This window comes from Corvus moneduloides, chromosome 3 (assembly GCF_009650955.1).
Source record: "Corvus moneduloides isolate bCorMon1 chromosome 3, bCorMon1.pri, whole genome shotgun sequence".
NCBI lineage: Eukaryota > Metazoa > Chordata > Aves > Passeriformes > Corvidae > Corvus > Corvus moneduloides.
Genome location: NC_045478.1, coordinates 45,771,353 through 45,784,933, shown reverse-complemented (window position 1 = coordinate 45,784,933; position 13,581 = coordinate 45,771,353).

The following is a 13,581-nucleotide window of genomic DNA, read 5'->3' as shown; positions in this document are numbered from 1 at the left end:
TAAAGAATTTGCAGGTCTAGGCAAGTCTACTTGGCAGCAAGTGTTCAGTCATGCTTGTAATGATAGTTCTAATCACAATTCATGAGGTATCATGCATTCAGATATAATTCATACAACAAGGAAATATTCCGAAAAGAAGCAAAAATAAATTAAATGGGGCCTGGTATTCTAAAGGTTGAAGAAATGAATAGACTTGGGGTCATTTCCCTTCTGTTCACAGGGGAGTTTTTAGAGGACATGCATGTAGCTTTGGGAGAGAGCCCATCTAGGGGGGCAGAGGAATCAAAACTGTTGAAGCAGGGAGCTTTGATGCCATGTAACAGTTTTTTCTATATTCTGACTCACTGTTTATGCCAACCCTACTTCCTCCTCCTGGCCCTGGATACTTTATTAGGTATTAAGAAGTAAGGAACTAATGGTTGTGGAGATTGCACTGCTTGTGTACTGCACTTCTTTCACCTTTCTGTTTTGTGTTTTGTAAAATTATCAACCATCTGATGTGAGGAGATTGTACTGTGTTTAGTGTTCAGTAGGGTATGCTCTCACTCCTGTCTGGCCTATGGGTAAGAAGTATGGTGGGTGATTAAAAATTTATATTTGTCTTCTCCTGTCATTCCTAAAAATTGCACACTTTGAAAGACAGCAGTAGTTTGGTCACTGAACATCAGATATGTAATGCAGATTCTTGAGTTCACTAAATGCACAAGTATACATGCTCTTGAGAAAGATATAATCAGCTTCCCTCTCTGTCTGAGACATTTAACTTCATGTGTTGGGATGGAGCTGCTTCTGTTTCCCTTTACTAATACTATAGCAACGTACAGATGGATAGCTTGAAAGTCACATAAAGGAATGGAAAAACATTTTCGTGCCTGCAGAATGTTCCTTCTGTCCCTCATTCTGTACTGATGACAGGAGACATTATGTTTTAGCTCTAGTCTTGCAGAATATCCCTTGTGCTATCTGCTTGGTCCATTGCTTTTCCTGCTGGAGCTCTTACAGGCCTTTTAAATAGTGTTCTTAACGGCAGAGAGAACAAACTTTAGGAGTTGCCTAAGGAGCACAGTATTTCAAACCTGATATTTGGCTTTTTAGTTAGTTTTGTTGGCACAGTGCTGTTAGAAAACATTGTGCCCTCTCAGTTTTGATATGTTTAAAATTTTATTTCGTATCTTAAGTAATATACCTCACTGACAGTCAATAGATTTGCTAAGTCATTAAATGAAACGAAAATTCAAGTGTTTTTTCCTGCTTCCAAAAAGAGGATGATCCTGATAATTTAATTTTTTTCATGGTACATGGTATTTCTCTTTTTCTCTTTAATAAAATCCCTGTATGAACATTTAAAAAAAAAAAAAAATTTAAGAGACTTATTGTCCTGGGGTGACACATGGCCCAACACATGCAAGAATCGCAGCTGTGGAAACACATCTGCAGAAAGTGGAAGATAAGATGGAGGAAATAAGAAGGAGACTAGAGAGAACTTCCTCCAAATTTGTCTCAAACCAGGACACTCATGTACACTAATGCACATAATTTTCTAAATAACAGCAAAGCTAGATACTGCAATACAAAGCTGTGTTTTGGTTGAAGAATACAATCCTTCTGTAATGATAGTACTTAGATTTCCAGCAAAACATCAAAGTAATTTAAAAATAGCACATCTGTACTTACTTGATACAAAATGATACCTTCTAAACAACATGAAATCTTTCTGGGAGATATATCCCTAATATCAATAAAAACAGTGGACTGGAAAATATTTTTGACTATATTAAGTACACAAAAGTGAAATGTGAAACAATAACCTCATTTTGCAAAAAAAGAAAATAGAAAGGGCAGGGATATACACAGTTATTGAGCTGTTAATTACAGAACATTTCAAAAGCAAAGTCCCACCAGTTTCCTTCCTCATTTTTCTAATTTGCTTCACCCAAAATAGCAAAACCAGACAAACTTATTCCTGGTAAAAATACAAGAAATTCCATACCAAAATCAGAAAGATTTTTCAAAATGTTGCATTTAACTAACAGCTTTGGGGTACTCTGTATAAAAAAACAGTTTAATACCTACTTTACTGTGTATATATAGGAACAAGTATCAATCATCTCTGTAAGCTCTGTTAGACCACAGACTTGTCCCTGAAGAAGAATTGTAGAAAATTCCATATTTGATGTCAGAGCAGTTATATATGTAGATACTTTGGTATTACAAAGAAATATTATGTGTAAAACGACTTAGTTTTAAAAAAATTAACAGAGGTATTTCATTGGGGTATTTTTCCTGGGACAAGACAAATCCCCAAATTTATGGTTTTATGAGTAAAAATTTTTTTTTGCTATAGAATTTAAATTCTCTTAGAAGAATCATCAGAAGCATCTTCTGAGGCTTATGGGCAAAACATATTTTGTCAAGAGAGGACAATCTATTCTGTGCCAGTCTACTTAGCTTTCATTGAACTATGAAGAGGAGAAGGCTGTCTCAAAACTAGAGAGGTGTCTGTCAGAAACTTAGTCTCCATCAAGATATGCTAACAGGCACCTCAAAAATAAGATTCTAGCAGGGTTGGGGGAGGAGAAATAAAAACCCCATAATTATCCTCTATTATCTTTGATTTTCTTTTAGTCAAGAGGGCTAAATTTATCCTACCTAGCTGAAAGCAATAAATGAAGACCTCACTGCCAAAACTTCATTGGAATCACTGAAGAGATACAGCCATCTTAAAGAAACTGGTTAACATCTAAAGTCTACTCAGTATAGGGGCTTTTTTGGAAGTATCTGCCACTTTTAGATGAATTGCAGAGGGATTCAAGGTTTATCTGTATTCAAAAGCAGGATAAGACTATTTTCTCCCTGCATATTAAGACATGCTTTCAATGGTGCATTACTTCCCCTTCAAGCTCCCCTTCAGAAGCCCAGTAGCCTAATGGAGGGAGATTTCTGGCTTTATGGGAGAAGAAAGTTGATGTGACCCTGCTGATAGCACTCTGTTCAGGGGGATTTCTCTGAGCCCCAGAGTGTGCACTTGGGTACGTCCTGTGCTGCTCTCAGCTGAAATGTGGAGTAGTAGCTGTGGTCTGGGCTTTTGATTACTGACCAGTGACTATGCAGAAAACAGGACTAGATCGTGCAAATTCAACACCTTTTAAGATTCACTGGAGAGCGTTGTGGTTCTGAAGTATTACACAGTTGACTCAACACATATCAACTTAAAAAATAGTACCTGGAAAAACTCTGCCCCTCTGGACTGAAGATACAAGGGGCATTGATTCCTTTGCCTAATTGGAGTTGACTGGTGACACTGGAGGTAGACAACTTGCAGTATCTATCCTGGTTGCTGCTAGTCCAGACCTGGGGGCCCAGATCACACCTTGGTCCTGTGTCTTATCTCGTGATTCCTATGTCTTGTATACCCTAAAGTATGTCAGATGTGATGACATCATTGCTCATATTTAAGTAATACAATTGTGCTGAAGTGGCTGGTCTGCTGAATATACTGACTATAATTGCCTTTAATTGAATCTTAAACATCTACTTCACCTGTAGACAACTATATTTCTAGCTGAATGCTGAATCAAATTTGTTGTACTGAATAAAAGATAAATAATTCTGTGTAGATAATTAAGAGCACCATGAGTGTGTTGGTTAAATAATCTGTTGACAGACAGCTTGGGCAAACTGAATTTTCTATATACCTGGCCTGCTTGAATAGAAGCAAAGATATTCCCTTTTCCAATTAGAAGTGAATACTTGGAAAGAAGGGGTGGGATTGATAATACAGCAAGATTTAAAAAAGAACAGAACATTATATATTCATTTATATTCTAAACAACTTTATATTATCAAAAGTCAACATAAATTAAAAGTTTTTTTCTTTTTTTGTCCTAATTTTTAATAGTTAAAGTTGCAACAGGTATTCACAACAGTATAGTTGGAGTGTAATGTTGAGATCTATATTTGAGACATTTCATTCAGCTGACTTTATTTAAAAGACCTCATGGACAACATCATTTTCATTTTAATGATCAAAAAACAACTGTATTTTAGCAATATTTATAACGACATTAGTACTGCAGCCTTTCTTTCTTTCCTCAGTATACTTGAAGAAATTTTAAGGAACTCCTCAGTTTCATACTAGAGGGGAAAAAAACCATGGCAATAAAGTCCATATCATCACTATTTCTAGTCTAATTTATTTTTTTATGAATTCAAATGATGTGTGAAATAGAATACAGACTGTCTTGAAAAGGTGAAGTTATGAACTATGACCATGCAAGCAGAAAAAGCAACCAGCTTCCAAAGAATTTTCAGGGAAATATCTGAAATATGTCTGTTATCCTTGTAAATTCAGGATTGGACTTTGAATAGGTTGAGATTTGTAGATGCCTAGAAGCTGTGGGAAGAAGTAAAGCTTAATGGTCTGATAAAAGTTCACATTGTAACTATTCAAAACTTTTCTGTTAGTTATCCTTACTCCTTTAAAATACTTTTTATGGGAGAAGCTCTCTATAAACGAGCAGGAATCCATAGAGATAATGGGATCTGCCTTCATGGAAGAGTTCACAAACCAGGGTCAGGGATGCTTACGAAAGTTTACTGGAACAGCGCTATTAACTAAATCAATATTCACTCTTCGTTAATACAATGTGCACCTCTACAGCAATTGTTTGTCTCTGGGAGTATTGATTTGTGACCACTCAACCCCTCATTTTTTCCTGTGTTTCTCTATGATAGGAACATTTATGCCTCTCACTTAGTCCATTGCTTTGTAGTTAGAAAAACACAAATACAGTGAAAGATACATAGTTTGGTGGCTACAAGACACACGTGATCACCTTATTCCACTCAGTCAGGAGTCCCCTGCAATACTGCTGGTTACAAAGAGGAATCCCAGTCTCTGAAAATCACTGCTGGGAACACTTCAGCAATTTTATAAATCAAATATGTTTCATTAGAAGATGAAACAGTAGCTTACATTCCAAGCATTTATATTGTTGGTAAAGCTGTCATCCCTGGGATGTTATAAACATCCATTACTGAGGATAATGGGCAAGTTATATGCATTCTGTTTGGTTACAGGTACCATGAGCTCTCCTCCATTTACCATTTGCTTTCCTTGATGCATTGAGGTAATTCAAACCAGGCTCTCTATGTGTGCATATTTGTGCAAGTGAGGGAGAAAGCATGAATGGACCATAAGAGTGGTGTCAAAGAATTATCAAGGTTTTCATAGGAAGAAAAGAAAAATCCCATGTTGCAGAGGGGTATAATCCTTGTGTAGTCTCCATACCTTAAGTTAGCAAGCCTAAAACTTCCAAAGTTAGATGTAAAAGGAAAAAAAAACCAGTTTTTTTTTAAGCTATACTCATTTCTGCCAGTATATGTTTCTGACAAATCCTAGCTACGTGGGAGTGGTTAGGGGTGAATGGATTATGAGTTCTCTATTAGAAAGCAACACAGTACAGCCTGTGTCTTCTAGCAAAACCAGGTTCAGCTGCGCTGGGTGTAACTGTCAGAAGCTGTCAAAGAGTGAGGCATAAGGAAGGGAAATGTGCATGTTGGGCCTCTCTTGCAGCTTCCTTGTGTGATACACAATTTTTGATAAGCCTGTTCAAAAATGGCTGGTTTTGGACATTTTCTCTAGAGACTGCAGATTTACAGGTACCCCTCAGAGGGAGAACAACATAGGCCCACTTAGAAAAAGTGAAGAAAGCCGGCAAAGCCTGTTACTTGAGAGATGCATTCCGGATGGACATACAGAGTCTAAAGTGCAGTTTGCTCTGAGGCTTGCTTTGGCTAGCACAAATATTCAGTGCAGATATAAGCAAAGTCATTAAAAAAAGAGGACAGCCAGAGATATGAATATTAATAGTTTGCTCATTGGCTTTATCATTGCATTTTTCAGGTTTTGGGTTGTTTTTTTATTTTGGGGGTTTCTTGGCTGTTTACTACTGAACTGATCTAGGATAAATATTGCCACATTCTCTCTTTCTTATTGGAAAAATGTGGTTTATATGACCTGTGAGACAAACTTAGACTCCCTTTAATGAAAGAGGATAGGAAGAATGACCTTTATGTGCAACAAGAGAAAGTGATCACATCCTTTTTATCGTCAAGACTGCACATGCTGCTGAATATTGAGGACTGTATGAATCTGCTTGATTTATGTATCTCTGTGCTGTAAATATTGAAATTGTATTGGAATCATGTAATCCTATTTCTTCTAATCTTGAGGACTTCTGCTGTGCTTTTGTTTTCTCTAAAATGAGTTTGACTACTTCTGAGTGTTTTTTTAATCATGGCCAATAAAAGTATTTTTATACTGAAGAATAAATCAATCTGGGACTTATGTGTATGGAAGAAATATTCTAGGTTTGCATTAAAAACACTCCTCATAACAGTTTTGTTATCACTGCTGACGTGCTGAGGAATCTTTTGGAAGTTCCAATCTTCTAAAGTTTTTTGCCTAACTGAGATGTGTTTATAAAAAAAGGTTGTTCAGTTTTTAAAATTTTAGGTTAAGCTGGAAGTACAACAGAAAAAGGCATGTTTATTATCCAGATAAGTTTAGGTGAACTTCCCCTTTGACTGAAGCTGAGAGACAACACTTGGATAAATAAATCACCATTCTCTGTCAACATGTGAATACGTGCCCAAGGGTAGATTGTCATCCTTACATTAGAGTCTAATCACTCTGAAGACTTGGTCTAAACACCTGTAAAACCTTTCTCTGAGGTAAATACCTTTAACACACTGTTGAAGAGAGATCAGTTGTAAGGCTCCCATTAGCCTTATTTAGTGTTATGGTTAAATTCCCACAAGTTACTTAGAAAATGTACTCTGCAAAACTGAATTATTTTGGGTTGTCTAACAATGAGAAGAACTATTCACCAAGGAATTCTGCAAACATAATAATTGGAGCATTAATTTACTTGTCTCCCTGAACCAATAAATTGTTTCCTATTTGCACATACTATGATTTGCTATACACTTATTCTTTCACTGATTCTTTTTCTCTGAATTATTAAGCATTTATCTTCCAACATTCAAATCCCCAATTATAATGTTAAATTGATTTAAAGAACTATTATGCATCTATTTATTTCTGTTTAAAGCTCCCTGTTGAAAAACAAACCAAATATTTTACTATGGTTGCAAAAACAGGTCAGGGGTAAAAACACCCTAAGCTTTGTTTCTACAAGGTACTGAGTTTCCACACAAGCTTCCTGCTAACCTTCCTTAGGTGATTTTTTTGCTTATACTTTGCTAATCTGTTGCCAAAAAAAAAAAAAATTTTTTTTGGAAGATTGGAAGATGCTTATCACCTTACTATTTCATGCCCATAACTCAAAAATTTTCCAAGGGTACTGGGATACCTCTCTATTTGTTCACAACTCAGCAGAAGCAGAAATCCTGTGTTGGAAGACCATTCCAATATCAAAGAATTGTTCTACTTTAAGTTTCAAAACCATCAGGAAGTTCAACATTTTTTTCATGTAAAATCTTTCGCTTTGCAGTTTATCATAACTTTCATCAGTTGAAGAGTTTGTTTTAATCTGCTTATCTGTTTATTCACGGATGTTATTTGAAATTATTTTCTTCTTTGTCAGCTCTTTGAATAACACAAATTTTAGGAGTTAATTTGCTATATATTTCTGTGAATATGCAACAAAATACTTTATTATCTATTTTTTCATAGTTAAACCAATGCATGAATAGTGTTAGCAGCTGCTTAAAAGCCGTTTATTTTTAAACAACTATAATTCCATTGATCTCTCAACATTTGCCTTTGATTTTTCAGGAAAAACTAACTCAAAAATATTTTAGCAAAATATTTTACTGCTTTTCTGTTATAATTTTTCTAGGGCTTGTATTCCTGCTCAGAGAGGAAAATAACAATTGCTGGTTTAATGGCACCTGAAACTTGCAGTCTTAGCTCAGGTCTATTTATTTAAAAAATAACCCCTTTCTATTTCAGTTGTTCTTGGTGGCCTAGTTTCATCACAAAAGGTAAAAAAATGGCTTTAGCAGACTTTAAAAGAAAATTTATTCCTTAGCAAAAATGAAAGAATGCGGATACTAACAGCACAATATTGTTTAGAAATAAAAGGATTTTACTTAAGCAGAACTGGAATAAATACATTTTCTATTAATTTTTCTTAATCAGGTCAGCATGCTGTTTCAGCCACTAATGAATGGCACTCCAATTTAAAAATATGTAATGGAATGAAGTTGCCTAAGTTATGATTATGACAATAGTACTGTCCCTGATAAACTCTGTGTTTCTTAGACATAAACTTTTTCCCAAGTGCTAATAGACTCCCATATAGCTTATCTTCTTCTTGTATCCTGTCAGAATGGGAATTTCACTGACAAACAATAACAAAAATGTTTCACTGATGAAAACAGAAGGGAGCATGTTGAGAGAAAACAAGTCTATAATCTTCAAGAGTTTGTTTTAACTTCATGAAAATGTGTTTGATTATGAACTTTACAGTAAAAGGGTTACTTTAAACAGATTCTTTAAACATCTTAACATCTTCTTTAAACAGATTTGTATACGCTTTAAACATACATTTTTTACATTGAATTTGTTCTTTTTTACTAAGCTTGTGGTTCTTTTAGACAGCAAAGAAATAATAATAAAAAATATTGAGTCATTTACATGTTAGAATATTTAAAAGACAAAAATGAATGGAGCAGTGAATATGTAACTGGATAATTTGAGTGTCTAAAGAAAGTTATATGTCATTCATGTGCAGAGTTGTAGCTTTGAGGTAAAAAAAATATATTTTTTATTTCCTTTTAAGGTTTGTATGAGTTTTGGAAAAGTCAGGGCAGTTGCTTCAAATTATTCCTTGGAATAATTTGAAGCAAACTTCAGGAATCACTACATCCTTTCTTACTATAATACCATGTGTTGCATGCTTGATGCACAAATAGAATAAAGAAAAGCAGAAACTCTGTAAGTTAGTTCAACCACTGCACGCTGAAACTTCAAGCAGGCTGATGGGCAAGAAAATACTACTTTAAACAATATGTTTTGCATTTCTTGAGTCTCTTAAACTGCTGAAGGGTAGCACATTTCTCATCATAACTGTAATATGGTCAAAGCTGTTATATAACCCATGGAGACTTTTTGTAGTTCTGCATTTGATACACTAACTATAGCACTTGAGATTTCCTCCTGATAAGAAGGCATCTCCAGTGATTTGGAACATTTCCCAAGTTTCAATTCTTAAGCTGGGTGGACATAGACCTTTTCTAATATGCAAACCAAAGCAATGCTGTGGCTTGAGCACCATCCTGTTTTATGTACTTACTGCTGGCCTGTCCCTGACATGGAGCAGACCAGTGCTGACCAGTTCTGACCAGTACTGCCCAGTACTAGCTGGGGCTGTCTCCAGGAGCATGGCTTGGGGGTCCCGAGGGCCAGTAGTCTTTATGTGTACAGAGATATTTTTTGAGTAAGCCAGAGAATTTAGCTGTACAAATACCTGCTGATCACATATACCATTTTTCCTCACTGTCTGCAAATTATGTGTCTAACTAATTTTATTTACTAGTACAGAGACAGCTAGAAGATCAGACAGAAATCAGGTGAGCTACAGTTTAGAAATATTACCATTTTTATACATTGTTTTCCCTGAAAGAAAAATATTGCAAGAACCCAGCTTGTGAAACTATTAAACTTGCATGTGGTATTATCAAAAAACACAAGAAACTGTGAGGAAAAGGGCTTGAAGAGGTTACCTACTTCAGGCAAGGTCAGCTATATACCTTACAGTTGTCTATTTAACTGACTGGAATCTTTTTAATGAGTCTACAAGCTCTCTGGGCATCACATTCTAGTATTATACCATCCTAACTCTTACAAATTTTTTCCCAGCATCTAAAGTACATCACTCTTGCTGCAGGCTTAGGTCTATCTATCTATCTATTATAAATACATCTTCCTTCAGTCTTTCCTTCTCTAAATTAAATAGCAGTCCTTTAGCCATTTCTTATAGGCAAAATTTTCAGGATAATTCTCATTGCTATATGCTGGAGTCTGTTCATGTGTTTTTCATCTTTCCTTAAATACTGTGCAAACTTGTCTAGTTTTCTAGCTCAGGAATAACATGTACTGAAGATGGCTACCAAGCCTCATAGATGATGTTGCAACCAAACAATATTATCTGGTATTTTTCAGACTGTCACTTACTGTAACCCTAACTAAGTAATTAATGTTAGAATCTAGACAGTTGTTCCCTGTCTTACATTTGTGTATTTATCTGATGCTGGGTTCAGCACACCAAGTATTAACCATTTAATTTTCTAAATTCTTAGTTTTCTCTATTATCAAGTGCAAAGGTATTGTTAGTATATCCCTGTAGTGTTGTGTAAAGAAGGTGGTAGTGTCCAGATGACACCATAGCATATTCAGAAGTAAAATATCTCTTTATCTGCAATTTAAAAAAATTTTTTGACTTGAACATGACTGTCTTTTGCCAAGTGTGTCACTTCCTAATGTGACATTTCTGAGAACTACGTGAATAGTTTATTGATAGAGAATACTGCACAAGGTTTAAAAGCTATTATTATTGCCCTGTTCCTGGAGGAATTGCAAGTAAATATTCATACTATGTGTAAATATCATATCTTAAGAATGTGGCTTTCATTTCTGTTGCAGTCATGGTTTTCAGAATGATTTTTGAACATAAAATACATGTGCAAGTTGCTTATTCTTACTGCAATGAATAAAATAAATATTCTTAACATCTTTACTGTTTTGATACCATTGACTTATGAATGTTGCTCAGTGTGTGGAATACTGCTGTCCTCATGTAAGGAATGTTTGGTGTTCCTAGCACTTACTGGCAAGGGTGAAGTGTTTTGGATTATGTGGTTTCTTTCTCCCTGTATGTAACATGAGCTATATAAGGATTAATGGCTCTGTTAATAGTTCTCTGTTTCTAGTTCACCTGCATCTCAGTGCACCAGTATGCAGTACAATACTGTAATTATGGAATTCAAAAATAATTATATGCTTTGGCCTAAATATAATGTATATTTAGGTATGAAGACTGGGAATTGCTACAGTCTGTTGTTTCAAACATTTATAATCACTATGGTAAGCAATTACCTTGCATCTATTTACACAATTTCAGAATTCTTAACTGCTGTGAATGAGAAATTAACTCCACTTGACATCTGAGGACATGCTCCATAGGCTAAAGGTCCTCTTACTGTTAAGAAGGTCATGACAAGCCATTTATATGTTGGTCTAATGATCTGTGTAATTTTTGTAATCGGTACTTGAAAAGTGTAATCATAATGGTGCATAATGAGTCAAAAAACCCCCCCAAACCTTTGAAAAATTACTGTGGTCCAGAAATAATATGCATATAATCCACCCACCTAGCTTGGTTTACACTCTTGTCTCTTTACCTGAAAAAGGAAATGGTAGAAAGGCACACTTTATTAAATTCAAATCCTAGTAATTTTACTCTATATATTTTTGAGACTTTTGTTTAAATTACTATCAATAATTATGTTAGGTCAGTATCCAGAGAATCCTCTTAAGATCTGATCTTGTTTATGCTAAGTATGTAGCAATGAATTTAAATAAATGGGCCCTACCTTTCCAGAATCAGTAAAATGCTTAATTCTTGTCATTTCAAGGGCCATTGATACATTTGTATAATTAATGTAGTTTACTTTTAACAGTGCTTATAGTGAACACTGGGTGTCAAAGAATAAATGACTCAACACTAAACAACATAACAAAATTAATATATTTTGTATCATTCATCTAAGGGGGAAAATTCATGCAGAGGTCTGCTGAATACCCTTCCCTTACATTCTAGTCAAAATATGAACTTACATACACAGTTCCTAGCTGAAGTATATATGCTTCATAAGGAAGTGTTTGATATTTGCATTTTGAAAATGTATTATTTCCATGTGATTAGATTCTGTTTACAGAGTGGCTTTCAGGAAAAAAAGACAGACACAGTGAACAGCCAGTTCACTTTGGGGAACTTCTCACAATTTAATCTACTGCCAGCTAGCACAAAGTCTTAATTACTGATCTGTGTATTGAGAGCGAGAAGCTAAAAAGCAACACAAAATGACCCCAAAGATAGCAAATATTTATGGAAACACCTTTCCTTCCCTCCCTCATGTTCAGCCTAAGCCACGAGCTCCTTTTGCAGGAGAATTTTGGGATATGGTAGCGGGTCTTTATTGGTGCCAGCTCTGGATGGAGCCAATGGTGCCTGGCATAGGCAGGTCATGGATACCCCCAGACAGAGCAACCAAACCCTGTTGTTTGTGCCTGGTTCAGTGTCTGCTTTCTTCTGATCTGTATAAAATATTCAAAAAGTTTCACATGAAAAAATCTCTATGAGATTTTATGTGCTCTAAATTGCACTTCTTTTGATGGCTATGGACATTCTTGCACATTATATAGGTTTTTTAAGGAATGAAACACTCTAGACATCATTTTCTATTTAGAAGGAGAGGAGTGTATTTATGTGTTTGTGTGCTTTCTCCCATGCTAACTCATGGTAAGCTTGGAGGACGGTTTGGAGAACCTCGAGCTTTCCTATAATGTATCATGGTCCAGGCTTGACTCTAAACAGATTTAGAAAGTGCAAATAGGCAGAAATGTTGGCTTAGTGTGAAGTAGGATTTACTCAAGCTAATCTTTGGCATAGACCTTCCACAGTGCTATACAGCTTCTCCTTCAGGGAGAAAGAATGGTTTGGGTTAGAAGGGACTCTAAAGATCATCTAGAAGGAGGGGAAGTCTATATGCCCACAATTTCCTAAGCAAAATCAATAGGTTTAAGGGAAGTCCCCTTCCTTCATTTTCACTGCATGAGGTAATCTGGCCATGCTGCATGGGAGGAAGAATGTTTAGCATGATCTGGCCTCAGACACTTGGGCCTTCTGTTTTCAGGTAATGTCTGTTTCTTATACTTACCCATCAGCAGTGCATTCACTTCTTCTGGGACTTGACCCTAAATTTTTTACCACCTGTCCAGAAGAAAAGGGAACACATTATTTCCTAAATCAGCATGGAAGGTTGTGAAATGGGAAGATGTTGTTGTGGTACCAAGACATGCAGGAAGCAGGAAACCTTTAAATTATAAGAGTTATCTCTTCACGTTGGTTAAAGTCCAATGAAGTAAAGACTTGCCTCTCTCATGCTACTGACATACTGTATTTATTTCATTTCATAAGCAGGTGCTTTGCCTGAAGAAAGCTGAAAACATAAGCACAGCACCTGCTGAAGAAATTGAATAAACATGCTATAATAATCTGAACTTGTGAGTCAAGCTCTTTTACTTACTTTTGATTTCCATCAGCAACTTGCAGCTTTTAAAATTGAATTTCAGTTTGCAAACCTAGTTCTTTTAATGGATTGCTCATCCTGGCAAGCACTGCACTCAAAATATTGTATCCAATATTAAATTGTAATGACCTTAAACTGCAAGTGAGGTATCTTTTTATCATACATAAAAACCCTTTCAGAAGTTTTTATTGCCTGTGGCTGAATACTCTTCTGTTCTATGTTTTCTGACAGGATACAGAA